The sequence below is a fragment of the Capricornis sumatraensis genome, chromosome 2 (assembly GCF_032405125.1).
Source record: "Capricornis sumatraensis isolate serow.1 chromosome 2, serow.2, whole genome shotgun sequence".
Lineage (NCBI taxonomy): Eukaryota > Metazoa > Chordata > Mammalia > Artiodactyla > Bovidae > Capricornis > Capricornis sumatraensis.
Window position 1 is genome coordinate 146,567,505 of NC_091070.1, and position 23,932 is coordinate 146,591,436.

Sequence of the window (23,932 nt, forward strand, 5' to 3'; positions counted from 1 at the left end):
AGTGGTAAAGAATCTGCCTGCAGTGCAGGAGATGCGGGTTCCGTCCCTGGGTGGGGAAGATTTCCCAGAGGAGGGCATGGTGCCCACTCTAGTATTCTTACCTGGAGAAGCCAATGGACAGAGGAACCTGGCAGGCTACAGTCTACTGGGTTGCCAAGAGTCAGACATAACTGAAGTGACTTAGCAGACAAGGATGCTAGAACCTGTAATTGTTTTCTAGCTATAAATATTTCAAAATGTGATCTCATAAAAATATTTAGAATTTCTATTGTCTTTCATAACTATGAGAATCTAAGATATCTTATTTAACCTACCAGAGAAAGATTGAAAAAAAAAGATTTTTATAAATATTTGTATTAATAGTGGAAGAAATCTTTGTCATTTCTATCTGTCTGTTTACCAGTGAGTCAATATATAGTGAAAGAAAGGTTTTCCATAGATTACTAAGGAGATAGAAAGGGAAGGAATCCTTTTTACTGCTCTGTGTTTAAAAGGGCAGTGGACAATGTTGCTAGACCGTACAGAATTCCAATAGAGAGCATTTTCTTTTAACCTTTAATTTTTTCATTTAGAAAGAGTAATGCTTAGTGTCATCTGGGTAATAGGCAAGCAGATTTCAAGGTGAAGAATAAAATACAGATAACAAAAAATAAATTGTTTGATATTTTCAAAATAAAAGAAATAAATCATCCAGAAGGGGGACAATGATTAAAAATTACACTGTGGTAATATGTTTATAAGCGAAAAAAGTCCAGTAAAAATTAAAAAAACAGAAATAATTTCAAACTAACTATAGATCATTATATATTTGTAGAACATACAGCATATATTTTGATTCAAAATTAAGAACTACTGTCACATAATATTTGTCACATACATTCTGCATTTGGCATTAAAGATTTCATGTATATATTCATTAAGCATATATTATGACTAGTATTAAAATTGTTCTTACCGTAGTTTAGATTTGATAATTCTTAATTGAAGTACTAGATGGCAATGCCTATTTTTCTTTCCTAAAGCCTAGATTTTGGTAGTTTAGATTTTTTAAACCAGGTTTATTTTAATAAACTTGCTAGTTTCACCAATACATTAAATTTAATAGCTGGTTATAGATTTAAGTTTGAGTTTCAAATGTTTCTATTGCAGGGTATTCCTGGTAAAACTCTTACTACAGTTAAGTTAGGGAACACTTGTAAAACAGCAAAACAGAAATACTGCCTTTATACCATCTAGAAACAGAAGAAAACAAGCAATGTATCCATGACATTCACTTTTCAATAAACTTTGTATATAAAACCTTATCCTAAGAATTGTAATTCTATAAGGTTTCCATGATCGCTTAAGTGATAGCCATAAAAAAGGGACAAATCCCAATTATTATTGAACAAAGACAAAAATACGTGCTGTGTTTCTGGATTATTTCAGTGGGTTTAAAAACAAAAATAGTGTAATTACAGTACCTACAAGCTGAAGAAAAAAATCAATTTACTTATTCACATTTAAATTATACACAGTTACAGAACATTTTCCTATGGATTATAATCCTATGACGGAGAAGGCAATGGCACCCCACCCCAGTACTCTTGCCTGGGAAATCCCGTGGACAAAGGAGCCTGGTAGGCTGCAGTCCATGGGGTCGCTAAGAGTCAGACATGACTGAGCGACTTTACTTTCACTTTTCACTTTCATGCATTGGAGAAGGAAATGGCAACCCACTCCAGTGTTCTTGCCTGGAGAATCCCAGGGATGGGGGAGCCTGGTGGGCTGCCGTCTGTGGGGTCACACAGAGTAGGACATGACTGAAGCGACTCAGCAGCAGCAGCAGCAGCAGCATCATAATTGTATGAAACTTCCATTTGAGTCATATCTTTTAATTGTAAAAATTTGAAAGAAAAAATCAAAATTCCTTTAGTAGAAGGAGAAGAAAACCATGTTGCTATCTTCTGGATCTTCAGAAAGAGCTCTTGGGAACGTCAGATGAACTAGGAAATTGATTCACATCTATTTTCAAGCTATGTGATTAGAAGACAAAATTCAGTGCTTGGCATAGAGACCATTTTTGTTGTCAGGGGAGGCTGTACTGAGTGAGGGAATTTCTTCAGGGGATTGGATGCTTCAGGAAGTTCATTTTCACTTTACAGAACTGGAGGAAGATCAAGAGTTCCTCTTCTTAATCCTGTCCCTGAGAACCCCTTTGTAACATCTGACCTTTGACAAATAGACCCCCGGAGTCTAGACTAGCAACTCCAAGTCAAATGGGAGAGTTGAGCCTAAAGAGGGTCCAAACATCCTATGAGTGGAAGGTCAGTTTCACTTATTCAGGACCTGCTCTGTCAGAAGGGAGTTGGCTTGATGGAAGGACTGCTCATGTGGCTCTAATCCTGGGCTGGGGCAGGTGGTATCTGGTCTCTTCTGGAGTTGAAACTGTATCTGCACAACATCACAACTTGATCTCCTCCTTCCTCAGAGATCTGTTTATCTAGAGCAATTCCAGGTAGTCCTCTTTGGTCTCTGTTAAGTGCCCCATTTGGAGTATTGAGGATGTTAGTATAGTCAAAGCTATTGTTTTTCCAGTAAGCCTGTATGGATGTGAGAGTTGGACCGTAGAAGGCTGAGTGCCAAAGAATTGGTGCTTTGAATTTATGGTTCTGGAGAAGACTCTTGAGTATCCCTTGGTCTATAAGGAGATCCAACTGGACAATCCTAAAGGAAATCAACTCTGCATATTCATTGGAAGGACTGATGCTGAAGCCGAAGCTCCATTACTTTGGCCATCTCACACGAACAGTTTATTCATTGGAAGAGACCATGATGCTGGGAAAGATTGAGGACAGCAGGAGAATGGAGTGGCAGAGGATGCGATGGTTGGATGGCATAATCGACTCAATGGACATGAGTTTGTGCAAACACTGGGAGATAGTGCAGGACTGGAAAGCCTGGTGTGGTACAGTCTTTGGGGTTTCAAAGAGTTGGACATGACTGAGCAACTGAACAACAGTATACTTTTCAGAATATTTGATTTCTTAATAATTTGTCCAATGTGTAGGGATTTTGTTTTCTTATGTTATCAGGGTTTTTCCTCAGCTCAGTTCAGTTCAGTTGCTCAGTTGTGTCCAACTCTTTGTGACCCCATGAGTCACAGCATGCCACGCCTCCCTGTCCATCACGAATCCCGAGTTCACTCAAACTCACGTCCATCAAGTAGGTGATGCCATCCAGCCATCTCATCTTCTGTCGTCCCCTTCTCCTCCTGCCCCCAATCCCTCCCAGCATCAGAGTCTTTTCCATGAGTCAACTCTTCGAATGAGGTGGCCAAAGTACTGGAGTTTCAGCTTTAGCATCATTCCTTCCAAAGAACACCCAGGACTGATCTCCTTCAGAATGGACTGGTTGGATCTCCTTGCAGTCCAAGGGACTCTCAAGAGTCTTCTCCAACACTACGGTTCAAAAGCATCAATTCTTTGTTGTTCAGCTTTCTTCACAGTCCAACTCTCACATCCATGCATGACTACTGGAAAAACCATAGCCTTGACTAGATGGACCTTTGTTGGCAAAGTAATGTCTCTGCTTTTGAATATGCTATCTAGGTTAGTCATAACTTTCCTTCCAAGGAGTAAGCGTCTTTTAATTTCATGGCTGCAGTCACCATCTGCAGTGATTTTGGAGCCCCCAGAAATAAAGTCTGACACTGTTTCCACTGTTTCCCCATCTATTTGCCATGAAGTGATGGGACCAGATGCCATGATCTTAGTTTTCTGAATGTTGAGCATTAAGCCAACTTTTTCACTCTCCTCTTTCACTTTCATCAAGAGGCTTTTTAGTTCCTCTTCATTTTCTGCCATAAGGGTGGTGTCATCTGCATATCTGAGGATATTGATACTTCTCCCGGCAATCTTGATTCCAGCTTGTGCTTCTTCCAGTCCAGTGTTTCTCATGATGTACTCTGCATAGAAGTTAAATAAGCAGGGTGACAATATACAGCCTTGACATACTCCTTTTCCTATTTAGAACCAGTCTGTTGTTCCATGTCCACTTCTAACTGTTGCTTCCTGACCTGCATACAGATTTCTCAAGAGGCAGGTCAGGTGGTCTGGTATTCCCATCTCTTTCAGAATTTTCCACAGTTTATTGTGATCCACACAGTCAAAGGCTTTGGCATAGTCAATAAAGCAGAAATAGATGTTTTTCTGGAACTCTCTTGCTTTTTTGATGATCCAGCAGATGTTTTCAATTTGATCTCTGGTTCCTCTGCCTTTTCTAAAACCAGCTTGAACATCTGGAAGTTCACGGTTCACATATTGTTGAAGCCTGACTTTGAGAATTTTGAGCATTACTTTAGTAATGTGTGAGGTGAGTGCAACTGTGGGGTAGTTTGAGCATTCTTTGGCATTGCCTTTCTTTGTGATTGGAATGAAAACTGATCTTTTCCAGTTCTCTGGCCACTGCTGAGTTTTCCAGATTTGCTTGAGTGCAGCACTTTTCCTCAGCTAGTAGATCTTGTATCTGAGTTTTTGTGATACAGAATAAGTTGCCTTATATAGTAGCCAATGATTTTTTTGAAATTTTATTCTAAAAGACTTTGACAGAAATTTTATAGATGTCTGTCTCTTTAAATGTGTGGCTGATCTTTCCATCTCTGTTGGGAAGATTGTCCTCCATCTATATGGAATAAATTCACTCTAAACTGGATACTTTGTGAAAATGAATTTTTAAAACTTAAGAAAGCTGTGGTACATATACACAGTGGAGTATTACTCAGCCGTTAAAAAGAATACATTTGAATCAGTTCTAATGAGATGGATGAAACTGGAGCCGATTATACAGAGTGAAGTAAGCCAGAAAGAAAACCACCAATACAGTATACTAACACATATATATGGAATTTAGAAAGATAGCAATGATGACCCTGTATGCAAGACAGCAAAAAAGACACAGATGTGTATAGCGGACTTTTGGACTCAGAGGGAGAGGGAGAGGGTGGGATGATTTGGGAGAATGGCATTGATACATGTATACTATCATGTAAGAATCGAATCGCCAGTCTATGTCCGATGCAGGATACAGCATGCTTGGGGCTGGTGCACGGGCATGACCCAGAGGGATGTTGTGGGGAGGGAGGTGGGAGGGGGGTTCATGTTTGGGAACACATGTACACCCGTGGTGGATTCATGTCAATGTATGGCAAAACCAATACAGTATTGTAAAGTAATATAAAGTAAAAATAAAAAATAAAAAAAAGAAAAATCAAACTCAAAACCACAAAAAAAAAATAAAGAGAAAAAAATAAAAAATAAAAAATAAAAACAATAAAGAAATTTCACACACACACACACAAAAACAACTTCAGTTCAGGAGAAACTTGAAGTTTCCGTCTCCTTTTCACTGTGTGTATGTGTTTTTCTGACTGAAATGAAACTTTGCCGATTTGGAAAGTTTTGATATAACATTTAAGAACATAAATTTTCTTATCTCCTTCAGTTAGCTTGCCGCTGCTGCTGCTAAGTCGCTTCACTTGTGTCCTATTCTGTGCGACCCCATAGTTGGCAGCCCACCAGGCTCCTCTGTCCCTGGGATTCTCCAGCAAGAATACTGGAGTGGGTTGCCATTTCCTTCTCCAAGGCATGAAAGTGAAAAGTGAAAGTGAAGTCGCTCAAGTCGTGCCCAATTCTTAGTGACCCCATGGACTGCAGCCTACCAGGCTCCTCCATCCATGTGGTTTTCCAGGCAAGAGTACTGGAGTAGGGTGCCATTGCCTTCTCCAAAATTTTTGTGTTATTTTCAAATGTACAACATAGTAATTTGGTATTTTTATAGGTTATACTCTATAGAAAGTTATTGAAAATATTGACTATATCTCCTGTGCTGTACACCTTAATCCCTATCCGCTCAGAAACCGCTAGTTTTTCCTCTGTGTCTATGAATTTGTTTCTGTTTATTTGTTCTTTTTTTTTTTATTTTTTAGACTCCACATATAAATGAAAACACACATAATTTGTCCTCTGCTGTCTGACTTCACTAAGCATAATATCCTTCAGGGCCATCCATGTTGTCAAAATTGGCAAAATTTCCTCCTTTTTATGGTTGAGTATTAGTCCTCCGTGTGTGTGTGTTTGTATGTATGTATATATCACATCTTATTTATCCATTCATCTGTTCATGGACACTTAGGATCTAATGCATTCTTTATTCAGTTCCTATCTATGTTATGTTCTCCAAGAGCAGAAGCCCAAGCCCTTATTTTTATCTAGATCAACCCAAGACTTGAACTTTCTTTATCTTTTAAAAATTGTTTCATACACCCTTTAGAGTTTTCTAATGTTTTAATTTGTTTAATAAGCTTGTTCCCTTTCCCTTTCCATTCTCTTGGCTTCTTGTGAAAGCAGTTTTGTGCTTCCCTGAAATTTTTATCTAATGCACTATTTACTGTTATCTGAAGTTCTTAATTCTTCTGATGTATTTTGAAGGCTGTTTGATTGCAGCTACATGAAATTGACTATGTTTTGATGTGTCTTTTAAAGACTGAAACTATCTTGGAACTTCAGCTCCCAGCTTAACATATTTTAAACTTAGATTTTTCTTCTGTCTTTTCTAAAAGGAACTTTCCAGCTGTTTATTAAATATTTTTAAGTGTACATATTTTTAATGATTTGTTCTTATATCTGATTTCTCTTAAAATTGATTCTAGTCCTCCAAATTTCTCGAGTCAGATTAATTTTCTCATAAATTTGTTCTTTCCTCTAGAATGTTTTCCCAGAAACAAACATTGTGATTAAGAATGTTTTCTCAACTTTATTATTTCCTGCTATTCTTTTATGCTTACAATTTGTGTGTGTGTGTGAGGATAAGACGTTTGCTTCCATGTGGCCTGATTTGTTCTTATAACTTGGATTTTGAAGACAATTTCATAAAGCAAATCATTGCTGGAAAATGGAAATAGACTATTCTTGCTAATTACTCAATTTTAGATGAGTCATGTGACTCACATATTTTCTGATGCTTTCTTTGTATCTGATGACATCCTTTATGTTCACCTTCTAATAAAAGTGTATTTTGAAAATAATTGAAGACTGTGTATAATATATTTTGAAAGAAAAATTAAATGTTAAATAAATGATGGCTGTTAATTTATTTATACAGTTTAGTACATTTATTAAGCATTTTTACTCAGATAGTATTCTTATTTAGATTCTAGGCTAGGTGTGGTATAGTATGTCATATACTTGGATAGGAAAAAAATGAGCCTTGAAATTGTACTCAGAAATTTTATAAAGGTTACTGCTCATCAAATGTGCCCACATTTGGCAGGAGAATCTTAATTATTCTTTTCAGAGTGATTCACCTAGTTCAGAAACTTAAGTATGACAATACCCAAGGATTTTATTGAGTCTAAAGTTGTGAAGACTTCACAGGACTGAACTAATAGCATGGAAGTTCCTGAAGAGTTGAATTAAATATAAATCAATCATTAATTAATCCAGTAAGTGGATATTGAGCACCTACTATTGACCAAACACTGGGTTATACATGAACTTTTAAACACAGAGGAATGCTTAGTCAAGTGAGAAAGAGAAACCCATTAATAAAGAACTGTAATATAAGGGAAATAACATGACAGACAGATGCTCAAGTGCTGGAAGGTGCTTCTATGGAATCATTAATCCAGAATGGGATTAATGGGTTTGAGGGAGGCATATGCCTGTAGGTGATGTCAAGATACAAAGAATGCACTGTGGGATGTGGGTACTGATGAACAGTTGGTTCTTACTAATAAGCTGGTAAGTTATTTCTGAGGGAAATATATGGGACTGGTCCTTGCTAACTTTCTGTGTACCAGTTTATTAATTTATAATGAGGAATGTAACTGCCTGCGTTATGTTCTGCTTGTGTTTGAGCTACATGGGGTATTAAGTCATCATCAGAATTATGTTCTTGATTTAATTTGAGATGTCATCACCAGTGAGAAAGGAACTCCATTGAAAGTCAAATAATAATCAGAAGGTTGCTGTGTGAGCATCAGGTCCATTGAATTTCAGTAAGATGAATAAAAAGTTGTCGTTCTGTGTAGCAGTTTCACAATCTTTTTCTAAAAGATTACCTTTTAGAAAATGCAGATGCTCAGTGCTCATTGGCTATAACTCTGCTTTTACAATTTGGATAACATTATCATTAATAAAGAATAAGAATTATTATAATGCATTGCATTTAGTATATTGTGTTCTATTTTAAAGATGGGGAAACTCAGTTTAGAAAATTACTAGCTCTGTAAAGGATTAGGCAATGGCACCCCACTCCAGTGGTCTTGCCTGGAGAATCCCACGGGTGGAGGAGCCTGGTGGGCTGCAGTCCATTGGGTCTTGAAGAGTCAGACACGACTGAGCAACTTCACTTTCACTTTTCACTTTCATGCATTGGAGAAGGAAATGGCAACCCACTCCAGTGTTCTTGTCTGGAGAATCCGAGGGACGGGGGAGCCTGGTGGGCTGCTGTCTGTGGGGTCTCACAGAGTCGGACATGACTGAAGTGACTTAGCAGCAGGAGTAGCAGCTCTGTAAAAAATAAAAAGAAAATTGCTAGCTCCCTGATATTAGGGAGGTTATTTCCACTGTCTGGTGCTCAGTTTCTTCTTCTATAAAATGAAGATGATGTTAATTTACACTAATATTGATAATACTAATAGCATATAATAATAATATTGTTAGCAAATGTGACACCCTATTGCACATAGAAAGCACCATGTAAGTCATAATAATACTTAGTGAGTATTATTATAACTAAGAGAAAACTGAAAGAAAATGAAAATAGAGCATTAGTTTTTAATGTGAGAATTGCTAATTTTAAGAATCTAGCAGATAGTTTAGTTCCTAATTTTGATCCTTGAATGTTTGTTAAAACTGGCCCAATTTCCTCTTAATTTCTCCATTCTTCCATTTTTCCTTCAGTAGTACTTCCTAACTGATTCGGATATGCAAACTTTAACAGGTCAGTTTCTTTCCAATATGCAGTTCTAGTGTACCTGAATTAAGCACAAACACACACACATATAGACATACAATTCTTAGCTACAGACAGTTAAAATTATAGAAAGCTTTCATATTCATGTGTTTGTCCCCCAATTATATTTTTTCTTCTTGCTGCTGACACCATTAACCACTGTGAAATTTATAAAAGTAGGTATGGTCTGGTTTGATATTTGCAGAGTTTTGTGGACTAGGGTTGAATATCTAACTAATTTTGATTTAGTCTCAGAAACTTTCTGTAAAATAGTGTAAATATATGTATATATATATGTCCAGTTCTAACTGTTGCTTCCTGACCTGCATACAGGTTTCTCCAGAGGCAGTTCAAGGTCTGGTATTCTCATCTCTTTCAGAACTTTCCACAGTTTATTGTGATCCACACAGTCAAAGGCTTTGGCATAGTCAATAAAGCAGAAATAGATGTTTTTCTGGAACTCTCTCTTGCTTTTTCAGTGATCCAGCGGATGTTGGCAATTTGATCTCTGGTTCCTCCGCCTTTTAAAAAACCAGCTTGAACATCTGGAAGTTCACGGTTCAGGTACTACTGAAGCCTGACATGGAGAAGAAGCACTGTAGAAGTGAATAATGTCCTAATAGATAGTTTTAAACTTCATTTTCATAACGAAAATTTTAATTAACCTTAACTTACTTTGTTAATGAATACCTACTTTGGAATTTAAATAACAGAGAAAACTGGAAATTTACCATGCATTTTACCGTTTGTAAGAGAAGAAAATATTCTGTATCAGTTGTAATCGTGTGTGACTTTAATCAGATATTTGGAGGTCTACTTCAATTGCCTGCAGTGTTAGCTTTTCAAACTCAAAATATTCTGTAAGATTCCCTTATAACTTGAAAATCAGATGACTCATTTCCCTTAGATAGCTCAGCTTGTGCAATTTTAGCTGTGGAGAATGAGCTGTCCATTACGCTTTATCACCATTCTCTGCTGAATGCATTTGGTCTTTCTTCCTTTCCATTGCTTGTGTTTGTTTATCTAATTTGGATTATTAGCATGCCATAATGGTCTGTAATTTTTCCCCTCAGTCATTTACTTCTCAGGCAGGAAATTTCTTAGTGCTCCTGAGGACAACGAGAACACGTGATTTTTTGTTGTTGTTAAAGGAAAGTCACAAAATTAAAAGTTTGGAGGAGACTCCTGTCTTTAAGAAAAGCTTTATTCAAACATTTCTACAGAATATTTGTCCTTTTTTTTTTTCCCTGTAAATATGCACGGAGATAGAACTGAGCTTGGTGATAAATGCAGGCATGGCAGTCTTTATATTCATCAATTTTGTTCCTTTTAATTTTTAATAAGCTATTATAATGCCTTGAGAATTATAGAAGATAATTCTGTTCTTATTTGTGGAATGCTTAGTGTATAGCTCAGGATTTGATACCATACTTGTAAGGTTAAGATCTGAGTGCTGTCAGTTCCTACCTAGGAAACTTTAGGCAAGTCATTTAACTCCTTTACAACACTTCCCCAATCTGAAAAAACAAATTTAGTAATGGCTTTCTTAAAGGGATATGATAGGGTTTTAAAAAATTAAGATATAAAAGAACTTAGAACAATATCTGGTACCGAACAAAAACTCAGTAAGAGTTAGCTATTAAAGAATTTTTGATAATGTAGAGAATTTTAGGAAATACATAGAACACAGAAAAATGGGATCACTTGAAATCCTACCCCTCAGAAATAAGTTCATAAATATTTTGGTGTATTATTTCAGTCTTAGTTATTGTGAAGTCGTGTTATACTTCTAGATTTTTACGAAATATGGGATTATTTGTTTTTCAGTCGCTCAGTCATGTCCAGCTCTTTGCGACCTCATGGACCTCATGAACTGCTCTGCACCAGGCTTTATGTCCTTTACCATCCCCTGGAGCTTGCTCAAAATCATATGTATTTAGTCAGTGATGCCATGCAACCATCTCATTCTCTGTCATCCCCTTCTCCTGCCTTCAATCTTTTGCAGCATCAGGATCTTCTCTAATGGGTTGGCTCTTTACATCAGGTGGCCAAAATATTGGAGTTTCAGCTTCAGCATCAGTTGTTCCAATGAATACTCCGGACTGATTTACTTTAGGACTGACTGGTTTGATCTCCTTGCAGTCCAAGGGACTCTCAAGAGTTTTCTCCAACATCACAGCTCAAAGGCATCAATTCTTAGGCACTCAGCCTTCTTTATAGTCCAACTCTCACATCCATACATGATTAGTGGAAAAACTATAGCTTTGACTAGACAGACCTTTGTCATCAAGGTAATTTCTCTGCTTTTTAATATACTGTCTAGGTTGGTCGTAACTTTTCTTTCAAGGAGCAAGTGTCTTTTAACTTCATGGCTGCAGTCACCATCTGCAGTGATTTTGGAACCTAGGAAAATGAAGTCTCTCACTGTTTCCATTGTTTCTCCATCTATTTGCCATGAAGTGATGGGACTGGATGCCATGATTTTTGTTTTCTGATTGGTGAGTTTGAAGCCAACTTTTTCATTCTTCTCTTTCATTTTCATCAAGAGACTCTTTAGTTCCTCTTTGCTTTTAGCCATAAGCATGGTGTTATATTCATATCTGAGGTTATTGATATTTCTCCCAGCAATCTTGATTCCAGCTTGTGCCTCATCCAGCCTGGCATTTCACATGATGTACTCCACATATAAGATAAATAGGCAGGGTGACAGTGTACAACTTTGATGTACTCCTTTCCTAATTTGGAATCAGTCTGTTGTTCCATGTCCAGTTCTAACTGTTGCTTCTTGACCTGCATACAGATTTCTCAGCAGGCAGGTTGAGTGGTCTGGTATTCCCATCTCTTTCAGAATTTTCCACAGTTTATTGTGATCCACACAGTCAAAGGATTTGGCGTAGTTAATAAAGCAGAAGTAGATGTTTTTCTGGAATTCTCTTGCTTTTTCAATGACCCAACGGATGTTAGCAATTTGATCTCCTGTTCCTCTGCCTTTTCTAAATCCAGCTTGAGCATCTGGAAGTTCTCAGTTCACTTTCTGTTGAAGCCTGGCTTTGAGAATTTTGAGCATTACTTTACTAGGGTGTGAGATGAGTGCAGTTTAGCGGTAGTTTGAGCATTCTTTGGTATTGCCTTTCTTTGGGATTGGAATGAAAACCGACCTTTTTCAGTCCTATGGCCACGGCTGAGTTTTCCAGATTTCCTATTCAGTGCACACTTGTGTATTTTTTTTTAACAACTGATTATCAATTTATTAAAAAGGTTGATTTAGGCATCGGCAGTGGTGACTCCCACCTTGGCTCCTGTCTCAGTACTGAAGGAAGTGATCTTCTTGACAATTTCAGAAGGGCTGTGCAGGTCAATGAGTCACTTGTGGATCCTCATTTGGAATCGAGCCCAAGTCTTAGAACCTTCACCACTAGGAGTTTTCCTTGTAGTTATTCTTAGAGTCTTGGTAGGCATCCGAACTTGTCCTTTCACTAGGAGATTCTTTTCCTTCACTCCTCCGATCAGGTCAGCACACACCTTCTCCAGAGACTTCACACTGCGGCTGGTGAGGATGATCCTAATCCGGTGAATGGCCATGCTGGCTCCATGGGAGTCTTGCCAGTGTTTTTAAAGGCTGTGGCTGCAGTGCAGCTTCCTGACTGGCGTGTTCCTCCACGAGAGCGAACAGTGGTGAGTCAGGAGCAGGAGTGGGCCCCAGGGAGCTCAGAGCAGCGGCGACAGCATCTTCCTCAAAGAGCATTTTTTTTTTTTTTTGCTGTTTCAATATACTTCTATTAGCAGTCATTACATCAAAATTCACATGTACAGGATCCAAAGGACTGTCTTAAAAATTCTAAAGTATGTGTAATTAGATATATGTAATTAAACTCGTAGCAAGTCTGTTGAGTATATGTAATTAGGTATATTGAGTGCAGCACTTTCACAGCCTCATCTTTTTGGATTTGAAATAGCTCAACTGGAATTCCATCACCTCCTCTAGCTTTGTTCATAACGATACCTCCTAAGGCCCATTTGACTTCAGACTCCAGGATGTCTGGCTCTAGGTGAGTGATCACAGCATCATAGTTACCTGGGTCATTAAGGTCTTTTCTGCATAGTTCTTCTGTGTATCCTTGTGACCTCTTCTTAATATCTTCTGCTTCTGTTAGGTCCATTCAGTTTCCGTCCTTTATTGTGTCCATCTTTGCATGAAATGTTCCCTTGGTATCTCTAGTTTTCTTGAAGAGATCTCTAGTCTTTCCCATCCTGTTGTTTTGGGGCCAGGACCTTACAATAGTGAGAGGAATTCTTTGGTATTATTGTTCTCCAGTTTGTAGGTCGCCCCCCTGGTGGGTATGGGATTTTATTTTAACTCGATTGTGCTCCTTGTGTCATCTCATTGTGGCTTCTTCTTTGTTTTTGTATGTGCAGTATCTTTGTTTGATAGGTTCTAAGGTCCTCCTGTAGGTGTTTCTTCAGCAACTAGTGATTTTGGTGTTCTCACAGGAGAATACGAGTGCACTTCCTTGTACTCCACCATTTTGGTTGTATGAATTAGCCCAGTTCTGAATTTCTATTAATAAGTTGGAAATATAGCACTGATTCTAAGAGATACATGAGTGGTGCAAGTTAGATCTCAGGGTGGCTAACTAAAAGTGATGACTAGGATATTCATTCATCCCTCCCTATTTATTCATCTTATTTAATTTTACAAGCTAAAAGGTCATTTATCTCTTGTGCAGTATTTTAGAAATCTGTATTTCCTGATGAATATGTGTATTCTAGAAGCACATGATGAATTGATATTTTAAGAAATTAAAAAAATTAGTAAAGAAAAATAATTAAAGACAACAAAGTATTATATGATGATTTTCTTATGCTTTTTAAACAGTGGTGCTGGATTAAGTGTTTCCCCGTGTTCATGTTGTAGTTCCAGTAAATTACAAACTCCTTACCATAGTGTAGCAAGATTCTTTATGATCTGAGGTCTGTCTGCCTCACCTGTTGTAACCTCTACCGTTAAGCACAATATCAAACTTAAAAGAACACTTTCTTTTACTTAGAGCTAGTCAAGTTGATCGCCATCTCAGAATTTTTGCAATTCTTTTTCCTGTGTCAGGACCTTGGAAATTAGGCTGTCCCTGGCTATTCTATTTTCCCTCGGTCTACATTTCCCTCGCTATCACATTGCCATCGTGTCTTTCCCTAAAGAGTTTACCTGTATATGAGGCTAACAGTATTGACATTTGAAGTGTGTAATTTACCATATTTTAAATAGGCATTTTGAGTATATATTTGTTTCATTTCTCTATTAAAATGTAATTTTTACAAAGCCAGAGAGCTAGAACATATAGGATAAACTCTAAAAATATTATCAATTTATTTCTAATAAATCTATACCAATAAAATACATATAAATGACTTATGTATGCAAATGTTATGATGTGTCTGTTTCAGAGTATTTCTCACTCAGTAGTGAACATTTGACGTTTTAAGGAGAGAAATGTGGATAGAATTTAATCTAATTAATAAACTAAGCAAGGTAAGCCTGATTATATGCTATGATAAGTGTTTAAAAAATCAAGTTTCCAGTTCCACGTAGCTGAGGAAATAAAAGTTCTCATGCAGCAGATGTATTGTTCACTGGGGATTTTCAGAAACTTCCATGAGTAATGAATTTGGGGAAGAGGATGGAATTATTCAAATCCACCATGTAATGGCACATAAGTGTCACTTTTTACTTTGTTTTGTTGTCTTAAAATTGTATTTAGTTTACATGTAATCAGCTTGTGCTGAGGAAAATTGTGATACAACTCTATAGAATGTACTGAAGAAAAACACATTACTTACTGTGAGGGAAAACAGCTTCTGACACTAAGTCTGTAAGTTCTAGTGGGTCAAAGTATCATTTTAGTTCCTAAGAGCATCTAGATCAGCCTCTTTGAGAGGGAGTTATTGCTGTAGTAAGAAGCTCTAAAGCAATATTTTGTTGATTATGTTCAAAATTGGTTAAATGCATAGAACAGGTTGTCCAGTTTTGAGCCCCACTGCTAAGACGGAAAGTTGAGAACTGAAGTGGATTCCTGAGATAAGCACGTGTATAAATTGAGAGTTGAAAACAAATCAGAATGATGAAGCAAGGCTAAAGAATTGGATTGTTCAAACTTGAGACTGTAAGAGTAGGGAGTTAATAACAGTCTTTGAGCATGAAGGGTTCTTACAAAAGAAAGATGACTAACTGTTTTCCATCTTAGTGAGTGCAGAACAAGAGGATAGAGTTTAACAAATATTTATGGAACATTTCCATTGAGGACAGAACAAGAGGATGGGAACTATAAGGGCTTCAGATTAGAACTAAAGAATATCCTAAGAGTGAAGATTTTAATTCCTCGAGAGGTTGTGAGGTTTTTTTTTTTTTTTTTTGGGAAATCTTTAAACAATATAGATTTTTACTTTAGAACTACCAATAGTCAGTAGTTTCAATTCAGCAAACATTTATTGCATTTTCAAGGACCTCTCCAGTTCAGTAGTTTCAGCAGCAGTCTGTCAATGAATATTAATAGAATATTGGGCAGATCTTTGTAGAATTAGTAACATATAACCTACTTAAGACAGTACTAACCACCATCATGATAATTATGATAATAATAATTCCATAAAATCAGTAAAAGCTATTAATGGTATCATTTAGTAGAGAATTATACCAAGTAATTTCCTATATGAATTGTAGGATATGTATAGGTGTATGTATGTAATATATGTGCATGTAATATGTGTATAATGCTTAACTGAAGAATTAAGATAATTTGACAATTTAAATACATAGATGTCTTCTAATAGAAATAAATAATAGAGAGGAAATCATTTGAGTTTCAGCATAATATGATTTTCCTTAAAATTTTCCATTTGAGAATTAAGCTCTAACTAAATTTTTCATTTTTTGCAATTTTAACATCGTCACTGATAATATTATTACACTTCTTATTCTATTGTTTTAGTTCAGTTCAGCTCAGTTGTGTCCAACTCTTTGCGACCACATGAACCACAGCATGCCAGGCCTCCCTGTCCATCACCAACTCCCAGAGTTCACCCAAACTCATATCCATTGAGTTGGTGATGCCATCCAAGCATCTCGTCCTCTGTCATCCCCTCCTCCTCCTGCCCTCAATGTTTCCCAGCATCAGGGTCTTTTCAAATGAGTCAGCTCTTTGTATCAGGTGGCCAAAGTATTAGAGTTTCAGCTTCAACATCAGTCCTTCCAATGTGCAACCCAGGACTGATCTCGTCTAGGATGGACTGATTGGATCTCCTTGCAGTCCAAGGGACTCTCAAGTGTCTTCTCTAACACCACATTTAAAAAGCATCAATTCTTTGGTGCTCAGCCTTCTTCACAGTCCAACTCTCACATCCATACATGACCACTGGAAAAACCGTAACCTTGACTAGACAGACCTTTGTTGACCAAGTAATGTCTCTGCTTTTTAATATGCTGTCTAGGTTGGTCATAACTTTCCTTCCAAGGAGTAAGTGTGTTTTAATTTCATGGCTGCAGTCACCATCTGCAGTGATTTTGGAGCCCAGGAAAATAAAGTCAACCACTGTTTTGACTGTTTACCCATCCATTTGCCATGAAGTGATGGGACTGGAGGACATGATCTTCGTTTTCTGAATATTGAGCTTTAGCCAACATTTTCACTCTCTTCTTTCACTTTCATCAAGAGACTCTTTAGTTCCACTTCACTTTCTGCCATATGAGTGGTGTCATCTGCATATCTGAGGTTACTGATATTTCTCCCTGCAATCTTGATTCCAGCTTGTGCTTTGTCCAGCCCTGTGTTTCTCATGATGTATTCTTCATAGAAGTTAAATAAGCAGGGTGACAACATACCGCCTTGATGTACTCGTTTTCCTATTTGGAACCAGTCTGTTGTTCCATGTCCAGTTCTAACTATTGCTTCCAGACCTGCATACAGGTTTCTCAAGAGGCAGGTCAGGTGGTCTGGTATTCCCATCTCTTTCAGACTTTTCCACAGTTTATTGTGATCCACACAGTCAAAGGCTTTGGCATAGTCAATAAAGCAGAAATAGATGTTTTTCTGGAACTCTCTTGCTTTTTCAATGATCCAGCAAATGTTGCCAATTTGATCTCTCATTTCTCTGCCTTTTCTAAAACCAGCTTGAACATCTGGAAGTTCATGGTACATGTATTGTTGAAGCCTGGCTTGAAGAATTTTGAGCATTACTTTACTAGCGTGTGAGATGAGTGCAATTGTGTCCTAGTCTGAGCATTCTTTGGCATTGCTTTTCTTTGGGATTGAAATGAAAACTGACCTTTTCCATTTCTGTGGCCACTGCTGAGTTTTCTAAATTTGCTGATATATTGAGTGCAGCACTTTCACAGCATCATCTTTCAGGATTTGAAATAACTCAATGGAATTCCATCACCTCCACTAGCTTTGTTCATAGTGCTTTCTAAGGCCCACTTGACTTCACATTCCAGGATGTCTGGCTCTAGGTGAGAGATCACACCATTGTGATTATCTGCGTCATGAAGATCTTTTTTATACAGTTCTTCTGTGTATTCTTGCCACCTCTTCTTAATCCTTTCTGGTTCTGTTAGGTCTCTACCATGTCTGTCCTTTATCGAGCCCATCTTTGCATGAAATGTTCCCTTGGTATCTCTAATTTTCTTGAAGAGATCTCTAGTCTTTCTCATTCTATTGTTTTCCACTGTTTCTTTACATTGATCACTGAGAAAGGTTTTCTTTTCTCTCCTTGCTATTCTGTGGAACTCAGCATTCAAATGGGTGTATCTTTCCTGTTCTCCTTTGCTTTTCGCTTCTCTTCTTTTCACAGATATTTGTAAGGCCTCCTCAGATAACCATTTTCCTTTTATGCATTTCTTTTTCTGGGGAATGGTCTTGGTCCCTGTCTCCTGTACAATGTCATGAACCTCCGTCCATAGTTCATCAGGCACTCTATCAGATCTAATCCCTTGAATCTATTTCTCACTTCCACAGTATAGTCATAAGGGATTTGATTTAGATCATACCTGAATGGTCTAGTGGTTTTCCCTACTTCAATTTAAGTCTGAATTTGGCAATAAGGAGTTCATGATCTGAGCCACAGTCAACTCCCAGTCTTGTTTTTGCTGACTGTATAGAGCTTCTTCATCTTTGGCAGCAAAGAATATAATCAGTCTGATTTCGATGTTGGCCATTTTGTGATATCCATGTGGAGTCTTTTCTTGTGTTGTTGAAAGAGGGTATTTGCTATGTCCAGTGCTTTCTCCTGGCAAAACTCTATTAGCCTTTGCCCTGCTTCATTCTGTACTCCAAGGCCAAATTTGCCTGTTACTCCAGGTATTTCTTGACTTCCTACTTTTGCATTCCAGTTCCCTCTAATAAAAAGGACATTTTGGGGGGGTATTAGTTCTAGAAGGTCTTGTAGGTCTTCATAGAACTGTTCAGCTTTATCTCTTTCAGCATTACTGGTCAGGACATAGACTTGGATCACCGTGATATTGAATGGTTTGCCTTGGAAACAAACATCGATCATTCTGTCATTTTTGAGATTGCATCCAAGTACTGCATTTCAGACTCTTTTGTTGACTATGATGGCTCCTTCATTTCTTCTAAGGGATTCCTGCCTACAGTAGTAGATATAATGGTCTTCTGAGTTAAATTGACCCATTCCAGTCCAGTTTATTTCTCTGATTTTTAGAATTTTGGTGTTCACTCTTCCCATATCCTGTTTGACCACTTCCAATTTGCCTTGATTCATGGACTTAACATTCTAGGTTCCTATGCAATATTGCTCTTTACAGCATCAGACCTTGCTTAAATCACCAGTCACATCCACAACTGGGTGTTGTTTTTGCTTTGGCTCCATCCCTTCATTCTTTTTGGAGTTATTCCTCCACTGATCTCCAGTAGCATATTGGGCACCAACCAACCCGGGGAGTCCCCCTTTCAGTGTCCTATCTTTTTACCTTTTCATACTGTTCATGGGGTTTTCAAGGCAAGAATACTGAAGTGGTTTGCCATTCCCTTCTCAAGTGGACCACATTCTGTCAGACCTCTCCACCATGACCTGTCCATTTTGGGTAGCCATACATGACATGGCTTAATTTCATTGAGCTAGACAAGGCTGTGGTCCATGTGATCAAATTGGCTTGTTTTCTGTGATTGTGGTTTCAGTTTGTCTGACCTCTTATGCCCTTTTTCTGCGCCTACCGTCTTACTAGGGTTTCTCTTACCTTGGGACGTGGGATATCTCATCATGGCTGGTCCAGCACAGTGCAGCTGCTGCTCCTGACCGTAGACCTGGGGTATTTCCTCTCAGCCACTGCTCTTGACCTTCAAAGTGGGGTATCTCCTCTCGCCTCTCTGTTGCTCCTGCACCGTGGAGCTGCCTAATAGCAGCCAATACCTAATTATTCTGACAAATATGGCATGAGCTACTGGGAAGCTACTCAATTTATCAAGTTTAAATATTAAATATTCTTAATAGAAATATTAGTCCCTCAAACTAATACTTAGTTACTCAGTTGTTTCTGACTCTTTGTGACCCCACGGACTGTAGCCCACCAGGCTCTCTGTCCGTGGGGATTCTCCAGGCAAGAATACTGGAGTGGATTACCATGCCCTTCTCCAGGGGATCTTCCCAACTCAAGGATCAAACTCAGGTCTCCCTCATTGCAGGCAGATTCTTTGCTATCTCAGCCACCAGAGAAGCCTGCAATAAGAGAAATATTAGTTTATAATAAAATAAATAATGTACTATATTATGTATTACTAATAGTCATTAAAAATGAAATTAAGATATGCTTATCATCTTCCCCAGTTTTTAAGAACTGTATCAGTAAAGTAGTGCTTATCAAATGAGCTACTGCATAGTAGAAAAGGTCTGGCCCTTTAGCCCAGGAAAAATATCCATGAAGTCCTTCTTTTGTTTAATTTTAATACTTATGCAAATCTAAAGTTCTACATATAATGTGGTTTTTATTCATTCATTGAGTGCCTGTTATGGTGAGGTACTGTTTAATGCCCTAGGAACACAGCAGAGAACAAAATATAGGAAAATTCCTTCTCTTGTGGAAATTACATTCTTGTTTTAATAAAAGTAACAACAAGCAAATAAAAAGTAAAATATGTAGTATGTCAGGTTGCTTTAAGATTTGTTCATTTTGACATTAAAATATTTGAATTGCTTATTCCAAGGAACAATATTTTTTTTCCCTAGCTATTCCTTTTGGGTAACCAGTAGAATGCTGTTTCAGTGATCCTATCAGTGTTGGGAAGTTAGTGTATTTAAGAAGTACTTATATCACACATTCATTTCAGCAGTGTGATTATTATTCTTTTTTAACCTTCTCAGCATTGGCAGTTTCACAGTTATGTAGGGCAGAGATGCCATCACTTTCTTTTCTTCATTGCTTGCTAGGTACATCCAGATAATCACTAATAAGAGAGATCCAGAATCAAGTCAAAGAGTCCTTGCAGTGCAATATTTTCAGACTGTGCTGATGGAAATTTTGATAAGCGTATTTTCTGATGACAAGTTAAGCCACTTGTGGCTTGTGATGAGATGAAAGGGATGAAAGGGTCACTAATCTTTTGGTCCATCTTCTCTTGTCTCTGTGATAATCTCATAAAAGGACTGATTCAGGGAAATGTGATGATTGATAATGCCATTAATTTGAAAACTGATACTGTAATTTTCATCACATGTAAATTATCTGAGCCTTGCAATCTACATAATCAACACTCTTCATTCAGTTTTCAAATTTCATTTTCATTGCAGTACTTTGGTTATGTACCATAAATATATATTGTTTTCCTTATAATTTTTTAAATGAATCATCCCCAAACTTGTAAAAATGTTTAAATAGGCCAAATTTGCAAGTCTCCATGTTAGAGTGAGCAGTGAATTCAAGTGAATTTACCTTATTTCAGTTTTTAACCTCTGATGGAGCAGCATTTTTCCTTCATGAAGAAAAATTCGTGAACCAACACTTGTCTCACCAGAGAAAGCCAGCTATACACATTCTTATCTATTTTATTAAAAATTATCAAAAAATATACTATTGCTCCTTTAAACTTTTAAATAGCTAAAACTATTAATAACAGTTTTACTGCTTAAGCCAGTCAAGAAGAAGAAGCAAATTATTGGAGACAAAGTATAAATTGAGAATGAGGCTATAACTCCTGGAGCATTCAAAGTGGCATAGCCCAAATGCATATGAATCTTCTTACCTTTCATGGATTTGGCATCATTGTACACACAACTCCGTTTATTTTTTCTAATTAATACAATATTAAAAAATAATAATAAAAAAATAAAAGGAGAAAATTCAAATAGCTGAAAATTTCTCAACTGATTATTTTATGTTTAATGTTTGGAAAATGAACACATCATCATAAATAAAAGGGAGAAGTGGTAAACATGGAAAAATAAGGAAATTAGTAATGTTCATGCTTTCATTCAAGAAAAATACAGTATTTTGTTAATCTCTATTCTCAACTAGTTATTCAGATGTTATTTGAATATATAAATGTTATAGTTTAAGCATAAATAACAAGCCTATTTTCTTCTTCAGGGCTTCCTTCTGACCCAAAGCAGATCCAGCCAAAATTTTGCAGTGCTGGGCTTCAAAAATTTACCCATTTATCAGACAAGTGGGGAGGGATTCTCTTTTCTTTTTCTCTGTTATGAATTGTTCTGACTACTTTATAATTATCAATGTTTATGATTGTTTCCTATGTTATTTCTTTAATGCTATAAAATTTTCCCTAGAAATCCATTTTAGCTTAATCTTATAGATTTGGTCATTTTTTGGTCATTATTTTTAATATACTTTAAAGACAAGCCACAAATAACAGAGAATGATTGTGTGGAAAAATGTATCCTAAACAAGCCAAAGATAAGCAATTATCTGGGTATATGTTTATAACATAAGTGATTAAGAAAAACGTCAAAGGATATGAATAGGTAATATCTACAAGAGAAAATATAAACAACAAGTAAACACATGAAAAGATGCTCAAAGTCATTAAGTGTCAGGTAAATGTGAAATGATTTCCAGTCTTAAGTTGGGAAACATATATGAGATTAATAATATCTAGCATTAACAAAGTTTCAGGTAACGAAACACTTTCATATACTGCCAGTGAGTTGTGAATTGGTACAAACTTTTGGTGAAACATCTAGTTATGTATATTAAAATGAAAATAAGTCCTAACATTTCCATTATGAAGATATTTATCCCATAATAAGAAAAATTATCATCATCACTCTTTTACAGTGGTATTTGTTTGTAGCAATAAGATACTAGGATAGAAACTGCATTTCTCTCATTAATAAAATTATTAAAATTATGAAATTTGATATAGTTTTTGGAATTTTAGAAACATGTTTATTGATCTGGTAGGAGATCTACATATTCATGTTATGTGAAAAAAAAATTGCTGACTTTCTAAAAAAGTGGCCTCTGAAAAATACTCTCCACACACACACACAAAACCTACAGCATCAAAAAAAAACAAAAACAAAAATTACAGCATCAAGTATATGTTTCTGTGAGCATGAAAAACTCTATAGAAAGTTAGTAATTGTGCTTAAAATGGCTAGTACAGAGAATTACAATAGATGTTAGTGTAGGGTTGGAGATTATTAATTTTTTTATAACTATTTTTAAAAATTTTACAAGAAGCATATATTACTTTTTCAATTGAACATCTAATTATTAACATTTGAAAGTAAAGAAATATTCAACTTAAAGATACAAATTCACTTATCTACGGCATGTTTTTTTATTGAGGAGCATACTGAGAAAGGACTGAGGCATGATAATTGTTTTTGTTCATTAGCTCAGTCATGTGCAACTCTTTCTGAGTCCATGGACTACCCCACACCAGGCTTCCCTGTCCCTCATCATTCCCAAGAATTGCTCAAACTCATGTCCATTGAGTTGATGATGACACCCAACCGTCGTCTGTCGCCCCGTTCTCTTCCTGCCCTCCTCCTTTTCTCTATCTTAATAATGTGTATTACTAAACATTTTTAAGGAAGATGTTGATGTATTTTGTGGTTAAGAGTTTAATCTGTTGATTGGTTTAATTGATGAAGAAAAAAGCCTGGTATCTAAAGTTATAAATTTACTTTTTAGGAAATTGAATCATGAGAATCTGCTGAAATCACTGGTTCAAGCTTCTACATTCTTTGGGCTAGCAATGGTCCTGTTAATCTGATGTGGCTGTAGGGTTTATAAATTTAAATTCAGTAGTAATACTCAATTCCCATTATTTATCAATTACTTAACATTTTTTCCACTCTGAGATTTCATGGAAAGGACATAATATTGAATAAAATGGAAAATGTAACACTGTTGGTTCTAGTTTGATTGGCAGAATTTCCAAATGTTTTCCTAAGACATCATTCATATAATTTATGTTCCAGGAAAAGATATCCCTTTTTCAGTAGTCGTTGAATACTCACAACTTTCAGCCCATGCCTCTAACTACTATTACAGCCAGTCATTTTGGTAAGTTATAGCATTGATGTATTCAGAGAACTTTAATTTGTATGTTTCTAATTCTGAAATGCTTGATATGGTGAGAAATACACTAAAACTACTCTCTGGTATTAGCTATTAATTAAGTGTGATGATAACTATCTAAGACTTTGGTTTCTGTTATGGTTACTAGCTAGGCTTATATCAAAACTTCATCTTTTAGTCCAATTTATTTAATAAAAAAATTAAAATGTGTAATTTATAATTATTGGAAGAAAAGGAATTTATTTCTCATTTTATACCTTCTGAAAATGAAGATTATATTTTTTACAAAAAAATAGAAAAATTATATGTTGACAGATGATAGAAACTTGATACATATTTCAGATACACAATTACTGTCTTTCATATGTCTCTGGTGTTGAAATAAAAAAGGAT

The 23,932-nt window shown here is 36.6% G+C and overlaps 1 protein-coding gene and 1 pseudogene across 6 annotated transcripts in view; one reads left to right on the forward strand and one right to left on the reverse strand.

Moving 5' to 3' along the window:
- The window catches only part of DPYD (dihydropyrimidine dehydrogenase), a 933,909-nt gene that overhangs the window by 77,265 nt on the left and 832,712 nt on the right, over positions 1–23,932 (forward strand). The window contains exon 2 of one of the 6 annotated variants that reach the window (XM_068962760.1): positions 23,440–23,524. The exons of the other annotated variants lie outside the window; for them this stretch is intronic. The gene's annotated coding sequence lies outside the window, so the exon portion shown is untranslated. The remainder of the gene's footprint in view (positions 1–23,439; positions 23,525–23,932) is intronic. 6 annotated transcript variants of the gene reach the window in all.
- On the reverse strand, positions 12,259–19,262 carry LOC138073558 (small ribosomal subunit protein uS10-like; annotated as a pseudogene).